The sequence below is a fragment of the Tenrec ecaudatus genome, chromosome 7, assembly GCF_050624435.1.
Source record: "Tenrec ecaudatus isolate mTenEca1 chromosome 7, mTenEca1.hap1, whole genome shotgun sequence".
Classification (NCBI taxonomy): Eukaryota; Metazoa; Chordata; class Mammalia; order Afrosoricida; family Tenrecidae; genus Tenrec; species Tenrec ecaudatus.
In genome coordinates, this window is record NC_134536.1 from 55,440,621 (window position 1) to 55,451,719 (window position 11,099).

The 11,099-nt window shown below is 41.7% G+C and overlaps 1 pseudogene; it reads right to left on the reverse strand.

Moving 5' to 3' along the window:
* Positions 1–5,724: 5,724 nt before the first annotated feature.
* Positions 5,725–6,336, reverse strand: LOC142452753 (peroxiredoxin-1 pseudogene; annotated as a pseudogene).
* Between the last annotated feature and the right edge of the window lie 4,763 nt (positions 6,337–11,099).

Here is an 11,099-nt window from a genome sequence, read left to right on the forward strand (position 1 = left end):
GCTGTCTGGGATGAGATCTCTGGACTTCGTTTTTAAGTTTATACAGTGGAGCCGACTGGATAAGAGTCTGAATTCATTCTCCACCGCCAAAGTTCTCTAATTGTATATTTCTATGATTGCTGGTGGGATATAAGTTTCATTAACTTTTAACAAGCAATTTAAAGTATATAACAATACCCCCCAAAATGTTAGAACACTTTCATTGGGTAATTCCCCTACTAATAATAAACCTAAGTAAGAAATAACTGTCTTCTGTCATGTGCACGCTCATCTCTTGGAAATCGTATTCGAGTTTAAATTCTGAGCATCGAGTTTACATACAGAAGGCTACAGATAATAGCGAAAGTCCCCAGTTCATTTTGAGGCTTCACATGGTTTAAGCCAATTAAATACAAGGTGAGATACAATAATAAAGATGGAAATCAGGAGGAAAAAAATAAAAAATAGTCTTTATAAATCAGACAGGTTCCTGACCAAGAAAAATAGAGAAAGCAAATTACCAAGATCAAAAGTGAAAGAAGAGCCATCACTAAAGATCCTTAAAAGCATTAAGAGAATAAGGGAAATATGGAACGATATGGTATATGTATTAAATCCTAACGACTAATAATTAAAGAGAGTAAGGGAATGCATATATATATATACACTATTAATAATGAAATTTCAATATGTTTTAAAAGGAGAAACACCAATGTAAAACTTGTTGCAGTTAATAAAAATAAGAATATTTGAAATTCCCTCAAAGTTTTGTAGTTAAATTATCTTGCTATGCCCCAAGTTAGTATATTTCCTATTGTTTTATATGCTCATGAAAGTTGGATAATGAATAAGGAAGACCTAGAAGATGCCTTTGTGTTGTGGTGTTGGTGAAAAAAACTAAATCGCTGTAGACTTCCAGAAGAAGGCACAAATCTGTCATGGAAAAAGCACAAGCAGGTTGCTCCTTAGAAGGATGACAAGACTTCATCTCAAGTCCTGTGGACATGCCATCTGGAGAAATGGCCATGGGATGGTGTGGGATAAACGGTGGAGTCTGCTTGCTCTGGATGGCAGATAACCCTTAGGGAGAATAACCCTGACCTACTTCTGTTGACCTCCAAGTGTACAGTCATCTCCCTTGTGTAGCAAGCAGCTAAGTTTGGCATATGTTTGGGGGAGACAACTTAGGAGAAATCTTTCTATTTCCCACAATTCCCCCTTTTGCTTTACATATTAAATTCAAAAGAGCCACGGGGGTGAAGTGGTTATTTTCTATCCATTGAAAGTTGTCAAGGCAAATTTAATGGCCAAATTAATAAAGCCAAAAATTCATGCTTATGGTAACATTTTGAATCCATGCACGGGGGATAAAGTCTTTCCATGCCCAATTACTATTGGGGGAAAGTATGAGAGGGATTGGATGCTGAGGTGGTAAGAAATAGAGCAAATAGGAAGCCTGCTTTTATAGGGAGACAGAATCAACCATGTGCTCACTTTAAGTCAGCACAGCTTTAAGGGGAGAAACTATGGAAATGATAGACTAGTGCAGGAAAATGTACTTGGACTATATCTCCCGCAACTACCAGAGTGGCGGCTTTCCTACCATAGAACACTGGCCTTCTAGATTCCCTCCATTCCAGTCTGGGAATAAATCCCAGTCCTATTTCCCTCAGTGCTAGTTTCCCACATTTCCCCCTTCTGCATTACGTTTAAGATTTAATAGTGTCTCGGAGGCAACATGGTCTCTCTTCATATCTCTTAGCTTCCTATAGAAATAACATGAAACTCAGCATCAAATTTATGATGATAAACAACACAGTCAGACTGGAACTTAAGCTATGTGAAATGCTTTGAGCCCAGCCTCGAGGGTGCAGCCCTTCCGTGCCATTCTCCAGTTGCTGGATCACATCAGAGCCAGGAGATGCCTCAAGCTTGTCTTTGAATGTATAGAAAATATCCTTCTTAATCTGATCAGCATCTAACGAAATGTTTCCCTTAAACCCTTGCAAATGTTTCCTAATCAAATCCCAATCATGCAATGTCTTATTATATGGATAAGGGGTTATACAAAATCAGTCACATTGCAATCACATTTTAGCACTAATTGATGTTGCAAGTCCATGATTTGATCTCCCAACCACTGGACAGTTTGCTGCAGCTCCGCTGCTTCCCCCCCTCCCCCCAGTTCATCATCCACCTTTGCCTGAGTGGCCCAGAGCTGATATGAGTCCACTTGCCAATTCTGCACAAAATGTTCGGTTTTGATGGACTTGTTAGAGCACCCCCAGCGACAGCAGCAGTGGTGGCAATAGCTATTAAGTCCGATTATAGCTGTGATTAGCATTCCCACAACAGCGAGGTCTTTTCAATATCTCCGACATCACTTGCATCACGAAGGACAATTCCGGACTGCTCTCCCATCTGCACGTCATCTCCTCGGGGACGCACACCCCCATCCTGCTCTTTAGGAAGAGGATGCCGCTTTTGAAAGGTTTATACGCAGAACATCAACGCAAGTGAATGATTTACAATTGTGGCAAGTGGCCCTTGGAGCAGTTTCAATTATGATTGATGTTTCCTACAGCCAGCACATAAGGCAGCTTTACACATGAGAAAAAGAATTATGATTAAAATTGGGTGACTTCTCCATCTCTTCCTTGTCCATCTTTCTCTTTAAAAGGGAGTCCGTCAGCTTTCTGTGGAAGTGAAAATGTGTGCATCTGCCCTAATTTTGTTACAAACTTTTAGCAAGGCGAAAAATTGTTTGGTTAAAAATGACTAAATGAACTTTGTGACACATAAGATCCCTCTTTTCCCCCTTCTGTGTTAACAATTCAAATTTCAAAGCATTGCTAGCAATCTCAGTTTACTTGCTTGATTTTGAACAGGTAAAACTACTTAGATAGAGTTCATTGTTATGTAAATATAGGCTCTCAGAGAATCAAGAGAGCTGGCTAATTGTGAGAACTTCTTAACACACACAGGGTTATTTGAAGGTCTGAAAAAATTTCTTAATAAATTTTTCCAGCTGTTCTTGAAGTAACTTACCAAACAGACATTTTTTTCCTTAAGTTTACCAATAAGGTCGCAGGTTCAATCAAGCCATTTTGCTCTTTAGGCTTTTTATACTGTAGGATTTTACCCACTTCCAATGTTCTGATCCAATGTTCTGGTTAATTTCTCCAAGCCGAATTTAGAGGAAGTCAGTGGGCGTGTCTTAGGCCCTCCTGAATGCTCTAAGGAAATGACCCCACGTCCAGAGTTTAAGAATCTTTTTCTCCAATTTCTAATACCATAGTGCTGTTGTTTCCCCACAACAGCACCCCAAAAGACCCCTTGAATTAATATAGGGTGGTCAGACTTCTTAAGTACTCTTTCCTGATAGGTATCCATTTTTACCATAGAAATGCAAGGAAACAATAATCGGCTTAAGCAATCTTCCTTCTTTATAAACGGTAGTATATCAGATTTAATCATTGCCTTAATTTCTTCATAATCCTGATCCATAATTCCAGCTACAATCAGAACACTTCGAGAATTTAGGTCGGACTTTCGTAATAAGCATCCTTTAGTTCTTTTAGGTAGCGGACCCCAAGTACCACTCCTAACAATGAGTGTGGGAAGAGAGGGTGGGCTTTGGCATGTTTGGTTAGGTCTGGTCTCCTACTGTGAGGCTGGGTGACACCTGCAATTTTTCTCTAAGGTTTTCCTTGCTCCAGCAGGTAGAAACTTGGCCTTCCACACTCTGTTGGACCTGATCTGTATCAAGCTCCATTCTCTTTCCCTGCCGGGAAGTGTTTACTAATGATAATTCTTTATTGTTGAATCTGGAGCGATATTGACTTGCCCAATGCATTCCCTTCCTACAGTGGGTGCTTATTCTGGATACTTTAAACCCTGTGGCCCTGGCCCATGCTCTGGGGCATTCGGCAGCTTGCTCTTTGTGGCCAGGCTAATTGACCTGCTCTGCCTACACTCTCTGAAGATGACCTGTCTTTCCGCAACTAAAGCACTTTCTTCCAGGTCTGGTGTAATTTGCCATGGCAGCTGCCATGAGGTTGGCCTTGTATTCATCTGTCCCTACAGTCCTGCATATTCTGAGATTAACAGAATGCCCTGTTCCCTGTGAATTCCTTGTGGGTGTTCCCCGCCCCCCCTCAAAAGCTGTCTGCTAACAACTGTGACAGGATAAGACATTGTAAATTGTAAATCTCCTTCTGCAGATGGAAGGACAGCATGCTTAATAGAGGAGCAAGGTCCTAAAGGAGATTCCCTGCCACAGTGGCAGCAGCACCGAGATCAGTGTGGTGTAGGATTGGGCAGTGTTTCGTTTCATTATACGTAGGGTCACTGTGAATTGGAACCAACTTGATGGCACCTAACAATGCCATCAAGTCCATTCTGACCCATAAAGACCTTAAAAGCAGAACCAAACTTCATGTTACAATATAGCTGGCATATTTTAATATGTTGAATGAAGAACCACTTTATTTGCTTTACTACTTTATTGACCTGGGTTTTTGTTTGTTTGTTTTTGACATGGAATCTTTGACAAAGTATCCTTTTCAAATGTATTAATTCATGGTAAAGTCTTTGTTTTTCAGAATGCTCAAATTTGTTTATTTTATGCCAGGGGAAGCCAGCCCCTAACACATTACAGGTTCAGTAGGCGCAATTGGACAGCAATAATAAGTAAAGATTATAGTAAAATTATAGAGAGCATGAGAGATAGAAGAAAGTCAAATAATGGAGTCAGACACATTTCATGGTAGCATGCTCACCTCAGCCCTGCTTGGTGGTCCACTGTGGAAAGAGAGAGAGATTTAATGCTAACCCAGACTTATTTTCTCTGGGGACATGCAAGCCCCCTAATTACAGGTGAGGACCCACGTCACAGGAAGGGACTGTGCTATTGGGAATACAGTAATGGGGGGCGTGATCTAGAGGTATCCATGCAATAGGAAGAGGAGGGATTGGGGGGGTATACATGTGGCATGATGGGCGGTTCCTAGATTTAGGATGGCAACTTAATTTTGGATGTCACAGAGCCGGTTTGACTTGTTCCCTGGCTCAACTGAGGGAGACCATTATCAGCAGGGAACCAAGGAACCAAACTAATGGTTGCAAGCCTCAGGAAGAAGTAATCCATTGTCCCCAGCAGCAGGGAGGGGGCCTACCCTGTAGTCGGGTGACTAACTGCCTTCAGGGAGGATGTCTGTAAGCGTCTGACCTCCCCGCACAATTTTAAATACTGGAGATAACTCCCAAGTAGCATGCCAGTTCTGAAGTATCAAGAAAATAAATCTTTATGTTGTCACATCTACATGGGTACCATTGTGCTTTTATCTAATTTCTTCCTGACAATAAATTGAGATACTTCAGAGAACATAGGAAGGTCCTTACTTGAAAGAGAGTAGAGAACTTTTGAGGTAAACTGACTTTATTTTAGTGTTTCATTTTTTTTCTGAGTTCAAATTTAATACAACTACAAAAGATCAATGGGCTTATGCCCCACTACTAGTACATGATACATATCAGGCCCTGCCCAAAAAAGCTCAGGGTCATTTTCACTGGGGTGTAGAAAGACTGCCCCTCCCCAGCCCCTACAAAAAATGCCTATAATATTATCAAATACCATGCTCTCAGTAGAGTCTAAGGCCTTATGTTTGAAACAGGAAGAATACAAAAGAGGTTTGTTTGTTTTTCTCAAGGCTGCTCATGGCTGCCTAGCACTGAAATGGTCTAGTGCTCACTTCTGCTTGGCGAAATACTCTCTGCTCTTCTGGACATCAGGCTTGATAGTATCGCTGCCAGGCTTCCAACCAGCTGGACACACTTCTCCATGTTTATCCGTGAACTGGAAGGCCTGACCCAGTCTTAGAATCTCATCCACAGAGCAGCCAACAGGGAGGTCATTTACAGTGATCTGCCTAAGAATTCCTTTATCATCAATGATGAAGAGGCCCCGAAATGAGATGCCTTCATCCACCTTTAAGACCCCATAGTCCTGAGCAATGGTACGCTTGGCGTCTGATACCAAAGGAATGTTCATAGGCCCTACGCCTCCTTCTTTCTTGGGTGTGTTGATCCAAGCCAGATGGCAGAAGTGAGAATCCACAGAAGCACCAATCACTTGGCAGTTGAGTTTCTTAAATTCTTCTGCCCTGTCACTGAAAGCAATGATCTCCGTAGGGCACACAAAGGTGAAGTCAAGAGGGTAAAAAAAGAACATGATGTATTTTCCTTTGTAGTCAGTCAAGCTGATATCTTTGAACTGACCATCAGGCATAACAGCTGTAGCTTTGAAGTTGGGGGCAGGGTGCTCAATTTTGGCAGTTCCTGAAGACATCTTGTTAACAGCAGGGGCGCCTACAGCAGCGAGCACCCGTCGTCACCAGCCGGGGAGAGTGTCTAGTGTTTCATTTTTAATTTGTAGTTAAAGAATGTATGGAACGTGGATCGTATATACTCGAGTACAAGCCGAGTTTTTCCAGCACATTTTTAATGCAGTTTTTGTGGTAAAAGTAGGCGCCTCTGCAGATATTCGGGTCGGCTGATACTCGAGTCCAGATGGCAGTTCTGTGTGTGGGCATGTGCCATGAAACTATCATGGGATCTGTACACAAGAGTCCAAGCCAAGGGGCAGTGGCTTACTTAATGTGACTTTTCCAGCTAAAGGCTCTGTTTCCCACCAAATAACCATTCCCTGCGTGGATCTAGTACGGTCAGGGAAGATCCCGGCACGATTCACCTGTGACTCATTGTGATTAGGGTTTCCTGGGGTACCATCCTGCTGTGTATAAAATGAGCCCTCTAATAAGCAGGAGGAGGGGCCATCTTACCAGTAAGAGCCAGAGGTGCGGCTCTCTTCTGGATCCCAGATCCCACACAGTGAATTATTCTGACTGCTAGAGAGAAACATATGTAGTTATGTTTTTTCAACGTTATTGGCATATAATTCACGTATCATACAATAGTTCAGTCACATCAAGAAAAGTTGTACAATCATCACCATGGTCAGCTTTAGAACATTTTCTTCAATCCTGGTTTGTTATTATCTCCCCATTTCCCCCAACCTCCCCTGCCTCACCCCCAAGGCACCATCAATCCAGTTACTGTCTCTATAGATTCACCTCTCCTGCAGTTCATATGCAGAAACGCATTTTAAAAACAAACCCTTTAATCATGAAATTTGTCCCTGAATTTCTAGGTAGCCATTGCAATGGACATTAGAACCTAGATAAATTATAGTACATTAATTAAGTCAGTTCAAATAGGAAGTCTCTTAAATGAGAAAGGGTAGAGAATTTTATGAAGTAAATTGATGTTAGTGATTCACTTTCAATGAATAATTGAAGAACTTATGGCACAAGTGTGTTTCAAGCTTTGTATACGGGCACGTACAGTGAAAACAACCATCCTGGGATGTGGAGACAAGAGGCCCAGCCTTTGCCATTGAGAAGCATAGAAAGTTAATTGAAAACATGAAATAATCCACATGAAATTATTGCCAACTCAAAACCCAAATTCATGGCCATTGAGTCAATTCCAACTTGTCATAGGCTCGCTATGAGCCAGAATTGACTCAGTGATTTTGAGTTTCCCACTGGGTCTTTACAAACTACAGTTGTTTTACTATCGAAATTTATGTTTATTAGTAAAAATATATTCTATTTACATGATACATATGTGACAGTTTGCTTATGTATTATGTTAGTGGCAAGCTTTACTATCATCTAATACAGATGTGTTACAATGATATTCCAGTAAAAGTTCTGTTTGAGAAAGAGTGGTATCATTAGGAGAAGCTAATTTTTCCCCCTAAGTTTTCCATTTTGAATATCAATAGGTAATTTTGCCATGGTCTAGGTTCTGGTGTTAATCTCTGCATGCCAAAAAATTTGATATTTCAGCCTTGAAAGTATATGTATTCTCACTGCTGGATTTTCATAAACTAAACACACACGTGTATGTATATATGGGTATATATGTATATGGATATATATATATATATATATATATATATATATATATATATATATATATATATATATATATATATATATATATATATTCACTCACTGCCATACAGTCAATGCTGACTCATAGCAACCCCTGTGGGTTTCGAGACTAAATGTTTACAAGAGTAGAAAACCCAGTCTTTTCCGCACAGAGCTGCTAGGAGTGTCAAATGCTGTGTGGATCACAGCTCAACTGTGACCACTACACCACCAGGGCTTACACACACACACACACACACGCACACACACACACACACACACACACACCCTCAACTCATAGCGACGTTTACCGGAGCACATAGCGTCAGGTGTCTCCCACAGAATAGCTGGCCGGTTTAAACTACTGACCGTGTAGTGAGCAGTTACCTGACAAGGCCACCAGGGGTCCCTAATACTTCCACACATTTCCACTTACATTGAGGAGTCCCTGGGGGATGTCAATAGGAATATGCTGAGCTGTTAACTGAAAAATTGGTAGTTTGAGTCCCCTGAAAGTCACCTTGGAAAAAATGTCTAGTTGTATACCTCCAAAAAATCAGCCATTGAAAATGCTATGCAGGAAAGTTTTTTAATACACATGGGAGTTCCTCAGAATAGATGATGGCAATTAACGTTACAAAGGCATGGTAGATTTTGTGTCCTTGGGCCTAAGAGAGAATTCACACTGAGAACCACATGGCAAACACTTTAAAGGAAAAGATATTAGGCATCCTCGATTCCCTTGAGTTACTTTCCCACTGATATTTACTCATTCTCTCCAAGCTCGACTGGTCTCATATCCTACACGTGCTGCTCTTTTTCTGTGTTCACTTGCCCTTTCTGACCTTCTACACTGCCCTTTGGTTCTGAATAATTGAGAGAGGTCTTGAGCTGCTTAGCCCGGTGTACAAATGTATAGTTGGATCTCTTGACTGCTGCTCCTGTGCACATTGACTGTGTGTCAGAGGTAACCAGCCTCCAACGACTGAAGGGCCAGTAGGCATAATTGGTCAGTGATAATATATGAGGATTATAGTAAAGTCATAGAGGATAGGAGAATAAAACAAATAAGTCAGACGCATTTTATGGTAGCACGCTCACCTCAGCTCCTCTTGATGGTCCTCGTGGAACGGGAAGAAGTGAGGGCGTCTTTGCCATCCTGGGACATTTATAGATAGCCATAAGACATGAATAGTCCGTAGTTGCAGGCGTCACAAGGTGAGTAGCATCTCCATTAAGCTCCTGAGCTCATAGGTGAGGAAACCTAATACCTGTATTGGGGGAAGGTGTGAGGGGGCTGGGTGACACAGGGGGGAGATAGCAAATGGATGTCTACTATAGGCGAGATAAAATGAACCATGTGTTCACTTTAAGTCAGCATAACTGGTAAGGGGAGAAGCTGTAGGAATGATATTTAAAGCAGGATGATGTACTTGGACTTTATAACTTACCAGAGTGGAACCTTTCTAACTGTAGAAGACCTGCTTTCCAGATTCCCTCTGTCATAAGTTAGGGAATATAGTCCTCGTCATATTTTCCTCAATGTCAGATTCCCCCAAGTGAGGGACCATGCAAGTGTTCAGAAGCACAGGTGTTACTTTGAGGATTAAGATGTGCCTGCATCTCACTCCCTCCCAGGCATGTGAAGAGCAGACACTGGACACGGGAGACAAGAAAAGCGTGCATTTCAACTGCGGTGTTGGTGAAGAACATGGGAAGTGCCGTGAACTGCACTTTCATTTTGACCATTCTAATTTTCCTAAATTCATAGCTTGTACAGTCTAAGGTCCAGCGATTAATATTTACAACTCTTTCTTCACATGAGTCATGCCCTATCAGCAAATGAGGTGCCAGAAGGCTTGACGGGATCCACGTTGTTAAGGCCAGCTCTTTCTGTTTTAAGAAAGCAGCTCTTCCTCAATCATATAGTTAGTGCTTTTCCCCTTGGGGCTCCTGCTCAGGCACTGTGCCCGACAGTGATCCGTGCTATTCATAAAGGTCTCAGTGGCTAAAACCACAGAAATGGCCAGTCTGTCTTCATGGTCTGTTCTTAGGTTGAAGGGCCTGCATATATCCGTCCTGAATTTAAAGACCATCTCAAAAACAGCTTTGATGTATTGAACACTAGTAACAAATGAAGACCAGACAAGTTGTGGAATGACATCAAGAACATCTTATATAAAGAAAGCAAAAGATCATTAGCGAGAAAAGACCAAAGTGAATTGCTCATGAATGTAAAGTAGCTAAGGCACCTGGAAGAAATAATGGAGTAAAAAACCTGAGCAGAAAATTTCAAAGTATGGCTCAAGAAGACAAAGTGAAATATTACAATGAAATGTGCAAAAGCCTGAAGCTAGACAACCAAAAGGGAAGAACACCCTGTTGCTTGAACTGAAATAATCAGGGAAAAACTTCGAGCTTTGAGTTGTAATGTTGAAGGATTCTGTAGGCAAGCTATTGAGTGATGCAGGAAGCATTCAAAGAAAATGGAAAGACTTTCCGGGGCATTGTGTAGAGGCACTCACAATGGTTCAATGCCTGAGCTATGGGAGCACACGCCCTGCAGTACAGCCTCTAACAAAACTAGGCTGCTCCAAAGCCCTGGTAATACAACTGTTTACCTTTAGGCCAAGGACGTTGGTAAAGTACCAAAATCCGCCTGGGTTATGTGTCTAGGCCAATTTGAGGCTCACACTGTCAGACCTAAAGTGCTCAGGAGGCGGACCTAAAGTGCTCAGGAGGCGGTCCCAAGCCGTGTGCTAAATGTGTTGTGAAGGAAGGAGGGGATCCAGTTTCAGAGACGTGTTTGTGTTTATAACTGCCTTGAAAGCAAAGGATTTCAGCCAGCTTAAACAGCTACTACAAAGTGTGTTTCATCTAAAGAAAACGGATTTTTTAACTGAGTCCAATAGTTCCAGAATAAGAAGAAAACCACTGTGAATAAGCCAAAGGGAAATCATAGAGCCATGGTAAGAAAAGGAAAAGGATTTAAATAGGTGTGAAAAGCTGAAGTTCAAAGGAAGGCCAAATGCGAAACAGAACCCAAAAATCATAATGCACACCAGACTCCCCGGTCAGCTAGAGACCGTGGGAGTGCCAGGCTGGCCCTCGGTCATCCTT